This window comes from Neofelis nebulosa, chromosome 2, assembly GCF_028018385.1.
Source record: "Neofelis nebulosa isolate mNeoNeb1 chromosome 2, mNeoNeb1.pri, whole genome shotgun sequence".
NCBI lineage: Eukaryota > Metazoa > Chordata > Mammalia > Carnivora > Felidae > Neofelis > Neofelis nebulosa.
Window position 1 is genome coordinate 104,220,307 of NC_080783.1, and position 20,172 is coordinate 104,240,478.

Sequence of the window (20,172 nt, forward strand, 5' to 3'; positions counted from 1 at the left end):
ATGTTACACACAGTAGTGGATATAAGAGCCCAGGGATGAACCAGGCTCTAGGGACACCCATGGGAAGAGGGTCCTGCACTCCTTGGGGAGGCCTGGGAAAGTTTCTGGAGGTGGGGAGGTGTATGTAGGGTCTGGAGACACCAGCTGGAATTTCACAGTCAGACAAGGTGGGGAAGATGTCCCAGACGAGGTAAGACATGTGTGAGGACACATGAGAAGTGACATTAGGAAGATCTATGGCACCCCTAGGGTCTGTCCACCCACACTTGCCCAGAAATTGCTTTCTTTAAAAGAAGCGTTGAAAATAAAATTATACTTCTAAAATCAGTGACATGAACGGTCAAAGAAATGCAATTCATTTATAAAATTGTCAAAGATGAAAAGGAAACACCTTAATACTTGACACTGGTGTCGGGGCAGCGAAACAGGTAATGTTTGCACACAGCTGGTGGGACGGTGAATTGGTGTGTAAGCCTTTAGAAAAGCAACTTGAAAAATATTCTTTAGAATGTGCTGATCTTTTGGCTTGCTGTTTAGAAATACATCCTAAAGAAATGATAAATAAAAGTAGACAGATACCTGTGCAAGAGAGATAATTGATTGCAATACAATTTTGTGTTTTCTCCCTTGAAGTTTCCCTGTCAGTGTCCCAGGTTTGTAGCCAGACCCCTCCTGACTCCCTAGTCCCAGGGGCATTTGTAGGACCCAACCTTGGGTCCTACAAAGCTGCTTGAAGGGAACATTTTTTCCCTGTTTTTTGTTTGTTGATTTTGGTTGTTTTGTTTTTGTGAAAAAGAAACATCAAGAGAGAAAACATGCAGGCTGTCCCAGTAAAACAGTTCCTTCCAGTAAAGGGGAGGAGTTGAAAGAAAGAAGGGGGAAGGTTCCTAACACCTGCAAAGGGGCCTTGAGTCCCAGAGGTGGGACCTCAAACCCCCCCACCCACCCACCCACTGCATGGCCACACCCCAGGACATGGCTGTGATTTCCCAAAGCTCACTGTCCAAGAAGACTGGAGTGATAGCCATAACCCAGGGTCCTGAGCTTCCAGCCTGACGTACAGTAGCAGCCACTGGATATCAAAGAGCATGCCCTCTGGGAGGATGAGTAGCTACAGACCCCAGGACCTTTGCACGGCCCTAGCAGACAGCAAGATCTCAAAATGACTGAGGTTGATTTTCCTTGATCAGGCCTCAGGTGGAATTTAAATAAAACTGAATGTGACATTCTCACCTATCTACATTCATGAGAAAAAAATGTTTTTAAAGGTAGTTGAGTATAAAGTTATTATCTTGTTTTGATTTTTTAAACCATTAGTTAAATATTTTCCATAGAGAGATACCAAAGTCCCCTGCCCTACGTTCCCTGACCTCCAGGCACATACCTCTACTATTGCACCAACCTTGCTGGGAGGGTCATTATCTATATTTAGTGCCTCACTCTCCTTCGAGGTTCTCAGGTCCTGGAGACTCATCAAGACATTGTCTTATTTACCTCCATGTCCCCAGTCCTTGCACAACACCTGGCAAACACCCAGGGAATGAACGGGTATATGAATGAATGAATGAATGAACGGACGGACGAACGAATGAATGAACAGGTGTCTGGTATCTGGGTTAAAGGGCCTGGTGAGGCCCATCTCTGTTGTCCCCACACAGATGCTCCCGGGCAGCTCTAAGGGCTGTGCACTCAGCCACAGAGTTAACTGCAAGGACAAAGTCGGGGAGTGTAAACAGCCCTCCTCCAGGCCAGGGCCGACTGGCAGCATCCCGGGCAGCTTGCACAATCTTGTGGGCTGCTGTGATTCTCATTTTTGGGGCATGGAGTCATCTCTGCCATGGGCCTCTCCCTCCTTGCCCTGGATTGTCTCTTGGCAACACAAAAGGAACTGTGTGTCTGTTGTCGGTGGGAAGAAGTTCAGACCCCCGATCCCTCCAGGGAGCTGGTCCTGATGAACCAGATCTGCCCAAGGACCCCAGGAGGCTGGAGCTGAAAGGGAGCTCTAAGGTCACCCAGACCGACCTCTTCGTTTTACAGATAAAGGACCTGAGACCTTAAGAGGTGGGGACACTGAGCTCACTGCACTTGTGGCAGAGCTTGGCACGGAGCTGAGTGTCCTGGGATGGCAGCTGGTTTCAGAACCAGCCAAACAGGGCTGTAAATTCCTGCCCAGCCACTGTCCAGCCGTGTGAACCTGGATCAGGGATGTGTCCTTCCTGAGTCCCCATTTCCCTGTCTCCCCGGAGCGGCACGCAAGGTTGTTGTGGAGACCTGTCGCAATGCTGTCTTAGAGCCCCTAGCACTGTGCCTGGCTTAGACCGGGGCCTTCTGTCTCCTGCCTCCTCCCACCCTTTCTTTCCTAACTTCTCCCGCCCACATTCCTCACCATTCCTCCGCTTCCCTCTGAGCCCTCCACTACAGGGAAATTTGCTCCCCAAATTGCATGCTGCGATCGCCCCTAGATTCATTACTGTCTGCCTACTTTCTCTCTTGCTTTTTCTGTTCTCACACACCTCTTGGTCTTGCCACATTCATTCATATTTTCCTTCCTCTCTCCCTTCCTGCAAACTTTCCCAGGCCTCTGCTATGCGCCAGGCACCTGCTGGGCAGAGAGGCTCATGGCCTCCTCCTGCCCTTTCAGAGCTCATCTACTGCTCAAGAGGGGCTGCGTGAGCAAGGACGAGACAGAGTGATGCTGTGTGTCCACAAAATCCCGTATCCTAACTCTTGTTTCTGGAACACCGCGGCCGATAGAAGACTGACCCCTTAAAGAGGGCTGTGTCCTAACCCCCAAATCTATGAATCTTACCTTACGTGACAGAAGGAGCTTTGCAGATGTGGCTAAGTGCAGGATTTTTTTTTTTAATATTTATTTATTTGAGAGAGAGAGTACGTGTGCACATGCACGCGTGTGAGCGGGGGAGGGGCAGAGAGAGAGGGAGACAGAGGATCCAAAGCAGGCTCCGCACTGAGAGCAGAGAGCTGGACGCGGGGCTCAAACTCACGAACGGTGAGATCATGACCTGAGCAGAAGTCGGACGCTCAGCCGCCCAGGTGCCCCCTGTTAAGTACAGGATTTTGAGATGGGGACACTGTCCTAGATTATCCATGTGGACATAAGGGTCCTTACGAGAGGGAGGAAGAAGGCCAGAGAGGAGAGATGCTATCTTGCTTGCTCTGAAAATGGAGGAGAGAGGCCAGGAGCCAAGGAGCACAGGTGCCCCTGGGGCCCTCAAAAAGAACCAGTCCCACGGACACCTTGATTTTAGCCCTGGAGAGCCATTTTGGGCTTCTGACTTCCAGAACTGTAACAGCATGAACGTGTGCTGGTTTAAGCCACTAGGTGTGTGGTCATTTGTTCCCACAGCGATAGCAAACATAGAAGACCGTGGTTCTCTGTCCTCTTGCAGTGAGGTGGCCCATGTGACTAACTCCGGCCAGTGCAGTGTGAACGCAGGTGACACATCTTCCTCTGGCCTGAGGCCTCTGTCTTCCTCTGCCACAGCCAACGAAGACACTGCAGCTGGTGGTGGAAGGTACAAAACGGTGATCAGCTGCTGGCGGCCTGGGTCCCTGAGTGACCGAGTGGAGCACAGCCCCCACGCGGCCCCCACCAACCATCCGAACCTCTTAGGATTTGGGTATTTTTCGTGACAGCAACATAACCTAGCCTTTTCTTCCTGCGGGAGCGCTAATGAGGCTCTTGCCTCACGGTGGTGACGACTGAGCCTTGAGAAGACAGATCGGCCCTTAAGAGTGTGAGCAAAGGCTTGGAAGGATTGGACTTTATTTGGCTGGCCCAGGGTGCATTGTGGGAGCGGAGGCTGGCTGCAAAGGTTGGGGGAAAACGGAGAGCAGGGGCGCTGGCGGGACCCTGGCCGTTCTGTCTCCCTCCGCTGGGTTCCAGCAGGTTTGGACTCGTTTCCTAGCGTGTACTGCTCGGTGCGCATCTAGTGTGCCTGCAGGGCTCACGCGGACACATGCGCGTGTGTGGCCGAGAGACTTCTCTGGGCACAGGCACACGTGCGACCGTAGGCGTGTGCATGTGTGGGTTTACCTCTGGTACAGCTGCAGCTCCGGGGTGGGCGGGGTGGGGGTTGGGGGCTGGTCTGGGACAAACGAAGGTGTCAGGTGCGGGTGGGTTTCTGGTGCGGAGGAACAGAGTCCAGAGGGTGCGGTGAGGGGAGCGGTGTGTGAGGGTGTATCAGGGTGAACAGAGAGACTTCTCGAATCATCGGTGAAGGAGAAGCTCTGGGATACACCGGTAGCTCGTGAGGTGAGTCCCAACACGTAGCGCCCGCCCTTAGAGCCCTACGTGCAGTGATTCACTGACCTGTGCCCTCTGCAGGGGTGAGTGATTGCTGTATGAGCCTGGCTTGCTCTCGTGGGGCCATCGTGAGCCAGAGAACATCCTATCACGTCAGTCCCACCGCGGGCCAGGTTTGCATGATGTTTATTGCTTAAATTACTCACTGTGTTGTTACCTGAAATACATTTAATTCCTATTAATAACGAGCACTGTAGGGCATAGATTTCATCATTAGCGTTAAATTACTTTATTGCAGTTTACAAAGCAGCTGCCTGTGATGTGTGACGCATCAGCCCAAGTCGGAGCCTACACACACAGGCCGCTCGCATGTGTGTGGACAGTGCACAGTGCGGGTGTGTAGTTGTAGGCAACGTGTTTTCGCGCACGCTTTCAGCCGCACGTGAAGGTAACCTTGTGTTTGCTCGGCCCAACTGTGGGCTGCCCTAGACCTGAGACTGGGGCGTGCTTTCCGAAGTCTACTCTAGGCCCGGGGGCACAGCTGAGGGCTTTTGAGGCTCTTGTCTCAATAAAACCCAGGGCCCCCATGGGTAGGGGCTCCCATATGAAGAGACAGAGGCTCACGGGAGCCCAGAGGACCTGCCCGAGGCGCATGCTGGGGCCGCACTTAGAATCCAGCCAGGCCGGCTCCAAAGCTTGGGCTTTTGCTCTTACATGCCACCTTGCACGTTCCTCAAGCACTCAAGTTTCCCCAGTCAGGAGTCTGGCTCCTTCTCCCGCTCCCTGCCAACCTCATGGGCCCCTTTAAGATCAAGGGACATGATGTTTCTCCGCTGAGAGGCTACAGGTGGATCGCTCATTCTTTTTTCTTTTCTTTTGTAATAACGTTTGTATCTTTCATTAATGGCTGTAAGAGTCTCCCCTCCGTTTGCTCCCCGTGCCGACCCCATCGGTGCGGGGTTAGTAAGGAATGTCAGAGCCCGAGTGGGTGAGCGGTCAGGGGGCTCGATGGAACCGCTGTTGTCCCGCCCACCTGGCGCACACACACACACACACACACACACGCACACGCACGCACACACACACACACACACACACAGAGGCCGCTTTTGCAAAAACAATTCCCTATTTGGCAAAGGGCAGTGTTTGCCCTGGAATAGGACCTTGCAGCCCTGAGCGAGGCCTTGTTTATTCTGGCATAAACCACGGGGATGTCCAAGCCCTCCAAGTTTGTTGAACTTCCTGGATTTCTTATCATGCAGCCTGCCCCGCCAGGGAACAGGTGAAATGCTGATTTGTGCCCAAGAGACCAAGAGAGGATATTAAGAAAGTCCACAAAAGCCACTTCTGCCCCCAAGGGACAAGCAGCCCCGGGCAGGGCTGCTGAGGGCTGGCAGGGGCCAGGGAGAGGGAGCCGGGCAGATCGTTAGCCTTCCTTCTCCTTAACCTGGCCTGAGCCTGCGTCTCCCACTCGTGACTCCCCACTCCTGAATTCTCTGCTCGGCTCTGCTCAGGCTGGTCTCCCCACTTTCTCTGGACATATTGTACCTTCTCCAGGCTGCACACCTCTGCCTGGGCCATGCCTGCCACGTGGGATTTCCTCTCTACCCTGCCTCCAGTTGAAACCCTGCTTGGTGGGTAGAGTAAAAGAATGGCTGAATCATTCTGAGGGTGGAACTGGGTAAGTGAAAGACTGTATCCCACACTACCCTACAGTGCACATTTCCCTTCCCCTAGGAAGGGAAATCCCTGACCCTCAGGGGCTTATCAGGGTGTTTGCCTGGGGGGGGGGTGCCTAAATGAACCCTCAGGTAGCCCTACTGAGACACTGGGGAACTTGTCTCTGCCCCCTCAGGAAGTCACACAACATGACAATGGGGTAGGGGTCAGGGGTGATGGAGCGAGTATAAGGGGAGGGGCCTCCAGACTCAGGAGTCGGCCAACCAAGGTCAGATCCTGTCTCCCAGCCTTCTAGCTCCAGGACCTTAGGAGGTGGCTCCAGGCTTCCTGCACCTGCATAGAATGAGTATAATGGCAACTCCTTCCTTGGGAGGTGTAACTACAGTGATAGATGAAGCACCTTGGACACAATAAGTGTATTTTATCAGTCCCTTATGTCACTGTAGGAGGATCGCAGACACATGGTTGACCTTCGACAGCCTTTGTGACTTCATTGCACTATTCACTGACTGCCTCCTGCGAGGCTCCTGATTTCACAAGGAACCTACGGGTTGCTATCATCCCCTGCAGATGAGGGGACTCTGCCAGTTGAGGCTGTGGCCCAAGGACACCCAGCATATAGGTGGCAGAGCAAGGGTTAATGCAAGCTGGCTGGACTCAAAATGTGCTCCTTCTCCTCTGTGACCTCTGCCCCAGCCCCTCACGCTGACCAGTGGCCCTGGAGCTTGTCTGGCCCTTCTGTGTCTGGGGGCCAAGGCAGGAGAGGCAGCTGCCAATCAATGTGCCGTGAGCTCAGGGAAGGCCTGGGGTCCCCTTGTCAGACCCCCTCGCTTGCCACATGCCCTAAATTCCATCATTACTTATGGTGCTGTGATTCCTATACTGTGTGGGCAAGACCCCTGATGTGACTGTCTGCCTTTGGTGGCAGGACCCAGCCACTGAGGACCCACCAGCAAATGGCACCTGGGGAAGGGATCCCAAGCCAGGGACGTTCTGATGGGGGCAACAGCTTCAGGCTGGGTCCTAGAGTGGCCACCCTGGGAACCAGACCTTGTCATCAAAGGAAGGAAAGGCTTTACAAAGGCGAGCGGAGAGAAGGGGGGAATGGTGTTGAGTTCCCACTGTGTGCAGACACATGGCCTTTATGTATGCTGCCTCACTCAGCTCTCTCAGCAGCCTTGTTGGGCCCCCATTTTACAGAAGAGGAACCATAGCACAGAGAAGTTAAGTGATTTGCCCAGGACCACAGAGGCGGGGTTCAGTGCAAGCCTGTGACAACTTTCTAATTTTGCCACGGCATAGTTTGCTTGACTGGGGCTGTGGGTGTGGAGGGAAGGGGTCTTTGTCTTCAGGTGGAGCTGGCTGGCCTAGGTGGGAGAGGTATGCAGGGAGGAACCGTTGGCCCATGAGTCAGGGGTCCGGTCCTGGCAGCTCCTACCGCCCACCTGGGATGGCCAGCAGCCTGGGGGTGCTTCAGCGCGGTTAGTCATTCCAGGTGGGCGGCAGGCAGGCACCCATCGGGAGGTGTCTTCCGCCCCCCACGCTTCAGATGAGCAAACAACAGAAACACTGCGTCTGGCCTCAGCCCTCAGCTCGGTGGCCCAGGTACATTCCTCACTTCCTCCCCGGGACCTCCGTGGGAGGGGGCACTGGCTCCTGCCCACGCTGTGGGTCATAGCGGGGTGCAGGGGGGCGTCACTGAATCACTCCCATCCCCTCACTGAACCCCATAGGGACCCAAGGTGGGCCGGGACAGCAGGTTGAGCTTGGGCTGCCTCCACCGGAAATACGCATTAAGTGAAAATAAAGTTCTTCGGCCCCGCTTTCCAAGTACATTCCGGTCTTTAGAGAAAACCGAGATAAAACAGGAAAGGTACAGCAATGAGAACCCATGTACCCAGAGGCAACCACTGGGTACCTTTCATCCCCGCCCTTCCTACACGTGGATTGGATGGGTCGTAGCTGCTGTCTTCGTCACCTTTACTGGGTTCTGAACACCCCACCCCCCGACCCCGGGCTTCCCTGAATCATTGGTTTCCCTGGTCTAGCCTTGGAAGGGAGGCAGCGTCACTTCATTTTATAGATGTACAACCTGAAGCTTCAAGAGGTTGACAAACCCAGGCTCACGCCTAGTGAGAAAGAGGCAGAGAAGAAGGATTCTGACTGCAGGGTCCGGGTTTTTGCTTCGTGCCCTATACACTGCTGTGATGCCGTGACTTCTCCCTAAAGTCTCGTCCGAAGTTTGTCCCCCCCACCCAGACGGAAAGGTCATGCAAACACCAGGTGTAATGTCTGCATGGGATTCGCACTGCACATATATAACCCTCTCCTGCTGCTGGCCACTTTAGTCTTTCTCATTTTTGACCATTACAAGCACACTGCCAGGAACTGCTCCGGGTTATGGCTGTTTCCTCGGGCGGTGCTTTCACTGTGGAATTGTGAGGCCAGAGGGTGGGGACACTTGGATGAGCTCCTAGGAAGCATCGCCCCATGAGGGCGCCTGATTTCACCCCCCCTGAGCAGACCAGCAGACCCACCGGGCAAAGATGGGACGGCTGCTTCAGAGACTCTGCGAGGCCTGGTGTGGAGCTCCCACGCTGGCTGTGGAGCCTTCTTCCAAGGGGTGTACCCTCTGCCACACCCCTGGCCTGTTTAAAGGTGATAAAGCTGAGTCTCAGAGAGGCAAAGTCACTTACCCAAGGTCACACAGCTTGGGCCAAAACCCACGAGACCCATCTCACGCAGGGTTTGCAAAGCACCAGCCACTAATTCTTCGGGAGTTCTAGTTAACTCTCCCCACCGATCCAGGGTCCATAAGTGCCAGCTTACTTCCTGAAGCATCTCTGGGACATCCTCCCGGAGGCTGGGAGTTGGCTCAGTCCTCACCTCCTGCTGGCCTCCCTCAGCAGGGAGCAATAAACTGTATTTCAGACTCTGCTTGCTTCTGCCCATCTCCTCTTGCCTGGACTGGTACCGTAGCCTCTCTACCACTCGTTTCACCCGAGCCCACTCGTGCCCTTTTCTCCAGTGAGCAGTCAGAATGGTCTTTTCAGGACCCAACTCCCGCCATGTGGCTCCCCTGCTCTGGCCTCCAAGGGATTCCCGGCTGGGTATGGGTAACTCACCTGGAAGCCTGCTGGGATGAATTTGATTCAGGCCCTGCCCCATGCCAGGCACAGTGCCAGGCACTATGGGAACAGCGAATCAGACCCAGAACTTAGGAGGCCTACCTCCTCTGCCCCCTGCCCCTCTCCCCGGCCTTGTCTCATCCCTTCTTGGGTGCCCGCTGGGCTCCAGGCCTTGGTCTCCATTCTGTCACACGGGCAGGCTGAGACTTCACCTAGAGCACTCTTGCCCTTGCCGCACCGCCCCCCCACCAACTTCAGGCTGCCTCCCTTCGTCTGCAGAGACCCTCCCCACAAGCAGACAGACAGAGTCTGTCTCACTTGGTCTGTCACCTTCATAAGCAACCCCCGCCCCCCGCCCCCCCCGCCATCCCCTGAAACACACACACCATAGCTTCTCCAGAGAAATTCTTGATTCAGGAGCTTTCGAGATTATGGGAAAAAGGGGTTGGGGAGTGAATTTACAGCCACCACGATCATGTTTCTGTGTGCATGATCAATCTTTTCACATTCATTAAAAAAAAAAAAAAAGAGAGAAGTTATGGGATATTGGCCACATGGTAAGTCGGCAACTTACGACATGTTAATTTCCATGGCTCTCTCCTACCTGGCTGGAAACCCTTCCGGATCTCCTTCCTCACGATTTCAATGAGACCCTTACCAATTACTTGGTGAGCTGAGAGGCCCTTTTTCCTCCTGTGTTTGGTCTTCCGTGAATCGGGCTCGCTGATTCTGGTGGTCCCAGAGACACGGCCTGGAGAAATCTCCCGGTAGAACACTGTGGCCGGGGCCTGGCCCTCTGCAGGTGGGGTGGAAAGCTGTTCATCACATCCCTCTGTCCGCTGGCCCTTTGCTGGTCGCCAGGCTTTGCAATGGCTGCCTTCTGCGCGCCCCTGCCCCCTTCCGATTCACACATGGGGGAGTTAAGAGGTCCGACTCCTCTTTCTGTCCCCAACGGCTTTCAAGCTTTCATGAGGCATTGGCACAAAGAGTTCTTCAATTGGGCCCGTTCCCTTTATTAAAATTCCCACCCTCTGCTCTCTTCCCTTCGTTGGTGTCTTCAACAGGGAAGTTCAGAAAAGCCAGGCTGCAGTTAAGCTACGTGAGCTGAAACGTGGTGCGGCAGGAACACGAATCAGGGAGGATCACCACCGACACCTGCCGGTCTGCAAACTGCCAGGCCTGCCAGGCTCCGGGAGGGGGCACGGGATCCCTCGGGAGTGAGGGAAATCAGCCTGATGCCAGCAAAACAGGTTTTACTGGGCTGAAAACCATGAATTCCAAAATAATGACGTTATCAAAGAGACGGGGCGAGTGGGAGCACGTGCCAGACCTTAAGTGCCCACCGTGTGCCAGCCCCTGTGCCAGGCACTGTGAGGGCCAGACACGGTGTCTGAGTGCAGGAGACTTGCAGGCCGGAGGGTCTGACTCAAGCTGGGGCCTGGACACACACTTGTCACCTTTCCGCTGCTGAGCCGTGTAGCACAGGACATGACCCATAGAAGGCCCTTCTTCCCAGCCCCGGCTGAGACTGGGGGTACCTCCTTTTGGACGAGACTGACTTCTCTTGGTGAGTTCATCTCTGTTCTTGCCAAAGGCAGAAGAAACTCCATGCTTGGCCCGTAGGAAGCAGGCCGGCCTGAGACCTGTGTGGCCTGGGGCCCCCTCATTCTGCACCCAGGGGCTGGGTGTTATTCACCCACATCCCAGGGTGCAGGCCGTGGGGTAACCCAGAAGAAGGGAGGGGAAACTGTACAGAAGCTGGATCTTCCGCGGTGACCCCAAGCCAGGCCAGGCTCCGAGGTAGGGCAGCGAGGCACTGGAAGGAAGCTCAGCGCAGGGGGGTGAGGGGAGGGGAGCTGGTCAGCTCGTGGGCCCACAGGCAGGAGTGGGCCCGTTCCCTGCGCAGCATTTGGTGAGAGAGAAATGCATGTGGAGCCAGGTCCCCCAGGACAAGTGACTTGCTTCGGGGAAAAGGTGTATATCGGGGTGTGTGTGTGTGTGTGTGTGTGCTGAAAGGGCTGGATCACTAAAAGTTGCACACTTTAGAGCCCAAGGGATGGTGCGGAGGGCCCCCTACAAGAGCACACATGCCCCTGCTTGGGCTCTGGGGGTCCAACCCTGCTCGCGGCACCAGGTCTCAGGCAGTGGCCACGAGAAGGCGCACCACAAATACTCGCCCACTGCCAGCCTGGGCTACTTTCTGTCTCCCGCTCAGGGCTGGGGGCTCCAGGGAGGCTGGTGGGATTCTCGTGTTGCTCTTGGCAGCAGAGACTTGAAACCCCATGACCACGAGGCATGAGGGTGATGGCCTCTCCACAGGACTGGGCTCTGGCCGGTGAGACTCCCTCCAGCTGCACGGGCAGGTGGGCAGGAAGCAGGGCGTGGATGGAGTCCTGGGCGCCCCGGGGAGCTCTGATGCGTGTGGGGAGAGGACCATGAAGAAGCCTGCGCTTCCTGCAGATCAAGCAGAGGCTTGGGCGGAGCGGAGTCGAAGCCTTCGTGGGAACGCAGCCTCATCAGCCCATCAGGGCTGCTTTGAGAGAGCAGTTCCATTCATTCGAGAAATATTTATTGAACTTTAGCCAGCTGCCAGATCTTGCCCCAGAGAGCCGCGGTGAGGCTTACGGGAGGTGACGTGGTGGCAAAGAGGGCTCAGGGCATGTTTGCAAGTGGAGTCACGCTACGCACAGGCCCCACCGCTCGTGGGAGGACAGGAGGCAGGGTCTCTGCACCACCAGAGGAACTTTCCCTGCCTCTCTCCTCTCCTTGGCCCCACCTGGCTATGGAAGGGACAGATCTGAGCCTTGCTTATGTGGGAGCTTTGGTGGGAAAGACCCAGAGCAAAGGACCAGAACTCTACCCTGAGGCCTTCTTGCTGTAAACAGGCCATTGGATGTTCAAGGCTGCTGACGAAAGTAGAACTCCCTTCTAGTTCTCCCTTTGCCCTTAAGTTCTCCTTCCTAGAGAATGTCAGTGGTGCAAATGACTTTCTTTTCCTGTCCAGTATCGCCTTTCTCCCTGTTCCATTGGCCACTGGGGTCTTTTTCTCACATTTCTGCCATGGAGCCATCCATATTTGGAGACCTCCAAAGGCAGGGAGCTCAGTACTCGCCAAATACCACGGTGGTCTCAGGGGGTGGCTGTCCTGAGGCTAAGCAGGCAGCAAGGCGGGGGGGCTGGGGCACAGGAGAAGGCTGTGGGGACTCAGGAGATGCTGGTGCCCTGGGAGAAGCCACAGGAGACAAGGACAGGGAGGCCAAAAGTCAAACCGTGGGCTCAGCCACTCGCCTGATCAGCTTGGGGAGCCAGTGTGTGCAAGACAGAAGGACTGACCATAGACCAGCTGCTGCCTGGAGTCGTCCACGACCTGACCCCCCTTGCGGCCTGGCACGAGGCCTAGCGAGGGCCGGCTGTCCGCAAACCCCCAACAGAGCACACGCCTGGGAGTTACATTCCTGCACCCGTGGGCCACGCAGGAGGCGGGAGGAGAAATGGCGGTGATATCCACCTTGCCCAAAAGGACTGAGGAACCCCCGCATCCAGGGCTAGCACGCTTCGGCTGCATACTCAGCCCCCACGAGTGTCCATCTGACACCCTGGGTGTCCACGGGGGACCGTGTTGGCCCAGCAGTTGACTTTATTATCAGCTGGACAGCCTCTAATGAGTAATGAAAGCGAGTAAATCTAGTTTCAACAAAAAAGTGATTGAGCTTACAACAGGACTCCAGAGGAGGAATTTACTCATCGTTCTCCTGGAGGAGGTCTACGGAGCCACCGGAAGAGGCCATTAGGCACTTCTTGTTATGCTTCTGTTTGCGTATCGGGTAGGATACGGGCTGGTTTTCTAAGGCGACCGGACTTGCTCAGCCAGTGTGAAGGCCTCATTCTACTAATGGTTTCTGACTCTATTTGTTTTTTTATTTTTTTATTTTTTTATTTTTTAACGTTTTATTTATTTTTGAGACAGAGAGAGACAGAGCATGAACGGGGGAGGGGCAGAGAGAGAGGGAGACACAGAATCGGAAGCAGGCTCCAGGCTCTGAGCCGTCAGCCCAGAGCCCGATGCGGGGCTCGAACTCACAGACTGCGAGATGGTGACCTGAGCTGAAGTCGGCCGCTTAACCGACTGAGCCACCCAGGCGCCCCTTCTGACTCTATTTGGATGCCCGTGATGCTCCGTGGGGGCTTGTGAGTGGCTTCCTGCCCCGAATGTACAGGCACGCACAAAAGTCGACGGTTCAGGGGAGAGTTTAGACTCCAAAGTCACCTTTAGAAATCCCTTTAGTGTCCCCCCCCCCCCCACTGCCACCTTGAGCTGCTCTGCCTCCCACTTGGGTTGTCTGTTGGCCACATAATAGGTACAATGGGAAAAGCATGAACTTCAGGATCCTGGGAACCAGGTCCCCGTGGGGGGGGGGGTGCCTCACTTACTAGTTGGTGGCTATTAGACAAGAAAATGTTTATGAACACTTCTGGTTTGTGACTGGGAATAGAAATGGCCAGCCCGTAAGCGGTGAAGGCAACCAAATGGGTTAAGACATGTGAGAGCCCCCACCGAGCTTGGGGTCCGGACTCCACAGGTCTCCCTCCAGCCATGCTGGTTCCCTGCCCTTGGCCCAGGGTGGCTTAGGGAGACGATTCCTTCATGGGAGTTGCGACCCCATCCCTGGACCATGTTGAAGCACCCCCCCGCCCCCCCTCCCCGTGTCAGGCCAGAGCACCCAGCTGGCTCTGTGATTCTGTACCCACATCTGAAGGACCCTATTCTAGCTGTGCAGATAGCCTGAACCAGCCATGGCCAGCACACCAGCCTAGCCTTCCCAGGAGGTGCTGGTGCTCAGGCAGCTGCAGATTCCTGGGACTTTGGAATAGGCCCGGGGCCATCTGAGCATGCTCACCCCCACCATGCTCTGCCCCCTGGATGAGGACAACAGGTTCACTGTCCAGGGGGGACATTGGCCCCAGCGCTCTGCTCCTGTTCATGTCAATACAACCAGGAATTCTTGCATACGTTTGACCAGGGCTCAGAGGAGCCCAGAGGAGGAGAAAACACACAGGGCACCTCAACTGTGCAATCTCATGAGAGAGATCAGCTGTGCACATGGGAAATGATTGGAGAATAAGGTAGTGTCCTGTTAACCAACTTCATGTGTGTCTGAGGGCACAAATCACAAGTCTTTGTTTACTTAGCTATTAAAGGGCTGGAGTAGTTCGGTGGTTTTCATGCCTGGTTTCCCAGAAGCCTGGGGCTTCCGTGGGCCTCGGGGGATGAGGAAGGGACAGTGGGCAGAGACCCAAGATCCCCCATGGCTTAGCTCCTCAACCAGAATGATCAACGCTTATGTTTCCTTTATCGGCAGTTATGGTTAAGTTTGTTGGAGGGGGACAAAAAGAGTGTGGAAACCACTGCATTAGCTAAATTGTAAGGTTTCTGAGTCTAGGACGGTTATTTAGAGAAGTAGCATCAAATGCTGTACCTAACTGTGCAGAGGAAGAGAGAGTACGATGCATATGGGGTGGGAGATCCCGTCTGCCCCGGGACGTGACTTGCCCCCCTGCTGTTGGCCCCCATGTGCTGCTCTGGGTGCGGGTCTCAAGGCTGCATGGGTCTCAGAGCTTGAGGTGCAGTTCACACCCCTGGCCCCTAGCACAAGTTGCCTCTTCACCTGCTCCATGGGATACCCAGCAGTGGGTTCTGCCAGAAGGAGAACCAGCAGGATGGCACTGACACAGTTTTACACATTTGGCTAAGGGTGATCTTTATCTCTTCTTCTTTTTTTAATGTTTTTATTCATTTTTCAGAGAGGGAGAGCCTGAGCGGGGACAGACAGAAAGAGGGGGGAATAGAGGATCCGCAGCCGGCCGTGTGTGGACAGCAGCGAGCCCAACGCGGGGCTCAAACTCACAACCCATGGTAACATGACCTGAGCCGAAGTCGGACACTCAACCAACTGAGCCACCCAGGCGTCCGGATCTTTGTCTTTTCTACTTCATCCCACCAAAGCAAACGACACTGAGGCGATAATACTGTATAAAATTTAGAATGCACAAATGCATAGTTAATACGACACACCGAACTGTGCATACCATGGGCACTTGATAAATGCAGGCACACATTCTCTTGGTCCCCACAGGGTGGGGGTGGTATTGATGTGAGAACAATGGCACCATTTACTGAAGAACACCTTTGACACCCCAGTTCCTCATCTCGGTATCATCTCAGCCATCTTCCAAGAGACCTCAAGAGGCGGGAACTTCCGGCCCCATTTTTTAGACAAGGAAACTGAGGCTTGGAAAGGATGAGTGACTAGACGAGGTGTCAGAGCCTGTATTTGACCCAGGGTTGACCCTGAGCCATTGCTCTTTCTGTGACGCCACCCTGGTTCTCAACACAACAGTTGCCAGGTCTGAGGGCTGTGATTAGGAGGAAGCTGGGCAAAGGGTAGGGAGGGGGGGTTGGCACCTCTTCCCCCTCCCTTTGCGTTCTGGGGCTTAAAATTCCAGAAGACTGGGGTAGGGGCACGGAAGAGCCAAGCTCTGGAATCCAGGAAGTGGCCACAGGATTTAGTAAACCCTGGGCAGTGGGCCATGGCTGGCAGCAGGGACTTGGCCAACACAGGACACAGGAACACATCTGAGAGGTCTCAGCAGCCAAAGGTCAGACGGGGCCGATCAGCATCACCTTGAAGGGCTTAGTGACAGCAACCAATGTCGGTCAGCTGGAGCACGGATTTCTGCCATTACAATCACAAAACAGGGGTCGGTGGCGGGGGAGGGGGGCACCTGGTGGCTCAGTAGGATGAGCGCCCACCTCTTGATTCCCTCTCGGGTCATGATCTCCTGGTTCGTGGGTTTGGGCCCCACATCAGGCTTTGCGCTGACGGCGTAAAGCCTGCTTGGGATTCTCTGCCCCTCCCGCCCCTCACTCTCCATTTCTCTCTCTCAAAAATAAATAAATAAGACTTTTTTTGACAGACCACAAAATGGAGTGGAGGGAAAGCTGAGACGCCCAAGGTTGCTCAGTGAGTTGGGGCAGACCCCGCGTGTCTCCCACACAGCTCCCAGGTCCTGAGGCCCTTTGTGGCGCACCCTGAGCCCTTGTGCCCCCTGGTGCATTACCTGTGGTTGTTATTGCTACATTTTGCAAATTGCCTGCTCCTTTCTCCAGCCCTCAGCCTGTTGAAAGCAGGCTGTGCTTTTCCTGGTTCCCACCCCCCCTCCCCACCCCACCCCCCACCCGCAGCTCCTGGCCTCAACTTTACCCATGAGAACTGTCTACTGGCTCTGTGGACGTTTGTCCGGCATGACCTGATCCATTGACATCAGGTCCTCAGGTCCCCAAGACAGGATGGTGGGACAGACAAGGTCCCTGAGGGCAAGTTCTGGGAATTCGAACCCCAGCACAGCCGTTTGCTCTGGGTATGAACCTAGACTTGACTCCAGGACCCTCTGTTTTCCATGTGCCAAGTGGGCAGAATGGCCACCACTCCATGTCCCAGTGAATGATGGGGTCAACACAAAGCCCTCTCCCGGAAGTGAGACACTTCTATGGCCTTCGACACGCTGAGCTCTCAAACAGTCTGCCACCTGAGAGAAGATTGTTGATCTTCCTTGTCTCATGGTGGTCTTTATAAAGCCTGAATCAGCCAGCACTCTTCCCCATGGGCCACCATGTCCTTTTCCCCCTTCTTCGCTGGCTTTGAGCTCTGGGAACCCCAAAGTCCTGTGGCCCCAGCACCTACCTGCTCACACCCTTCGCCCCCCTGTACCTGCCTCTTCTGCTCACATCCTTCCAGCCGAGCCCCAGAGGTCTCGGGTCTGGGGAGGCCTCTTGACATCAATACCTCCCACCTGACCTTCACCCTGGCCAAAGCCAGAGACATGGTGGGTGGGAGGGTGAGACTGTGATGTGCGTGCGTGCACATATGACCAAGTGTGAGCCAGGCCTCTGCTGTTCAGCCTGTGACCTGGTTTCCTTTGCAGCCGATTACTTGATTTCAGCATTTGGCTCACGTCTTCAATGACTTCCCCATTCTGTGGGCTTCCTTCCTCCTGCGGGCACTGTCAGCTCACCAGATAAGTTTTCTTCCTGGCCAGGTGGCTTTAGCGAGGCCAGGAACTGAGCTGGCCCCGCTGGAGCCTAGAATGAGGTCTCGGCACACTGCCTTCTTCCGGAGACATCCCCTTACTCTCTGCTGTGGGCCTGGCTTGAGCAAGGAGCCACTGCAGCCCAGAACCCCGGAGGAGTTGGGCACTGTCCTCTCCCATTCCCTGGGCTTAGCCTGGAACCACCCCAGACCACTGACAGAGCCGTGGGTCGAGAAGGTTGTCTCAAGGTGTGGGGCCTGGTAACTGTCAGGTGGGAAGAGCTCCTCTCTGAGACCACTCTGGGAGCCCAAGGAACAGGCCAGAGCAAAAGCTACTGTTTCTCTGCATTGCCTGAGCACTAGGCATTTCACAGTGTCGGCGACATCTGATTCTCACCATAGGAAAGGCGGCCATCAGTAATCCCATGCTGAGGACATGACAGTTCCCACCCCTGAGCCTGTGCTCATTCTCCCGGAGCTCTGATTTCATGTGAAAATGCATTTAGAAACCACACACCAATGCCAGGGAAGTGTCAAGGCCACACCGTGTCATTGGGAACCCCCCACATTGTGAAGGTGCACTTCTCAAGGGAGCACCCCCTGGCAGAAGAGTCCAGACGGAGAGGCCCAGACAGTAGCAGCAATCTCGTCACCTTTCCTTCCCCCCCACCAGCCCTCTGACTCCGGGCTGCAATGCCTAAGCTCAGTGCCCGGCACTGGATGGTTCCCAGTGAAGACCAGTGCCCTCGGCCTTCTGCCCCGGATGCTCTGTCCTGCTCCCTAGATCAGCTGAGCCTCAACTCATCCCACCAAATGTGATGAGCCCCTTACAGCCCTGGGAACTGATGGTCTGGGTATAATAATAAGAGCCACAGAAGTGGAGTCAAGTGTCAGGGTTCTTCTGGCTCTGGCTCTGGCTTTCAACTGTTTAAGCCTATGTAGACAAATCACTTCATTCTGCCGGGTTTCTACGTTCCCATCAGTCGTTGCCATTCCTACAGTGGGGGTTCTTGTGAATGCCAACAAGACACAATAATATGCTATAGGAAGGCCCTTTAAACGTGTTAAAAAGTAGGATAAGGGACCTCATTATTGTCATCACCATCGTCATCACCATCATCATCCGCAACATCCATGGCCAGAGCCTAGGGACCTGAGATGAAATGAACAAAGCCATAAAGCCCCTGGTGCAGGGCCAGGCCCACGGCCGGCCCTCAATATGTATTCCTTCCTGTTCTGAACCTCCTCAAGCTGGTGGGTAAACAAATACCTGCCTGGTGGTTCCCCAAAAGAGGAGTTAATACATAACATGCTGTTCCGGGGGCTCTCTGACCCAGCTGGACTCCTCCAAACGTTCCTACCCGCCAGCCGGTTTCGTACATTGGGTTGTGATCCACGCAGGCCCATCTGCCCAGGGTAATTTCCATGCTGCTCCCCAGCCTCCCTGACGGGTCAGGAGGTATGAGTTCAGGCCACCATGTTGGTCACCAGGCTCAGCTCTGCCTCTGGAGCCTCTGGCATGGCGATGTCTGCTGATACTTGGTGTCATCCCAGGGGGCAAATCCTGGCTCCCGAAACAAATGGATACACCCAGCAAGCCCTCTGTTGCTCCCCACATCTTTCTGAAGACTTAATGTTTTTAGTTCCCTTTTATCCCTCTGGTTCCTTATACAACTATCATGACTAATCACGGGCTAACTTGAAATCCAGGCTCTTGGGGTGCCCGGGTGGCTCAGTCGGTTGAGCATCTGACTCGATTCCGGCTCAGGTTATGATCCTGGCGTCGTGGGATCAAGCCCTGCATCGGGCTCTGTGCTGAGCGTGGAGTCTGCTTGAAATTATCTTTCCCTGTCCCTCTGCTTGCTTGCTCTCTCTCTCTCTCTCTCTCTAAAAAAGAAAAACAGGAAAGAAAAGAAAAGAAAAGAGAAAAGAAGAAAAGAAAAGAAAAAAAGAAAAGAAAAGAAAGAAAAGAAAAGAGAAAAGGAAAGAAAAGAAAGAAAAGAAAAGAAAAGAAAGAAAAGAAAAGAAAAGAAAAGAAAAAAAGAAAAGAAAAGAAAGAAAAGAGAAAAGGAAAGAAAAGAAAAGAAAGAAAAGAAAAGAAAAGAAAAGAAAGAAAAGAAAAGAAAAGAAAAGAAAAGAAAAGAAAAGAAAAGAAAAGAAAAGAAAAGAAAAGAAAAAAGAAAAGAAATCCAGGCTCTGGCTCTGTGTGTGTGCACGCGTGCGTGCGTGTACCTGTTTTTCTTACCAAGATCGAGAATCCCTTTTCAGGCAGAAGCTCACATGTGGCTGCCGTGGGCTGTTGGTGTTTTGGTTTGGGTGTGTGTGCTGTGGCTAATGCAGCCTTCCTATTCTGGGAACCTGGTGTGTTTGCACAGGTCCCAGAGGACTGGATTTGGAATTGTCGTTACTTTTGTCCCTTATGTGAAGGAGCTGCTTGAGGGCCATGCTCGTTTTCCCTTTGCTCAAGTCATTTGAGCTCCATGTGACCCCCCCTGCCTCTATGAGATCAGCCAGTCCGGGGTGGGCGAGGCCCCTGGAGGAGGCGAGGCACAGTCTCTGTTCAAGGAGCATCTCCTGGGTCTGCCTAAGTTGGCCATGTGCAGATGGACTCTATCTTCATTCAGAGGCAAATGGTGCTGACGAGAAGTACTACATGCTTCAACGGTCTGAGTCAAGGGCTTCAAGTGTGTTCTCTGGGGCCTGAGGCTTCGTGGAGGGGGAGAGTTGGTAGGGAAGAGGTGGAAAGGGAACTCGAGTGAGAAATACTGGGCTGGGATTTATACCTCTAAGTTGGGGGACTGTGAGCAGAGATGTCATTGAGTTCAGGGAACTAAGAGGGATGGAAGGCACCCAGGGATTGGCCACTGTGGGACCTGTTACCAACCCAGAGCCCAAAGAGGCAGGGGAGGAAGCAGAGTTACAGCAGCCAGGTTCACAACGAGGGATGTGGAGGGAAGGTGGGGCTCACGGGGCACAGCCAGTCTTGGAACAAGACAAAAAGGGGACAAGA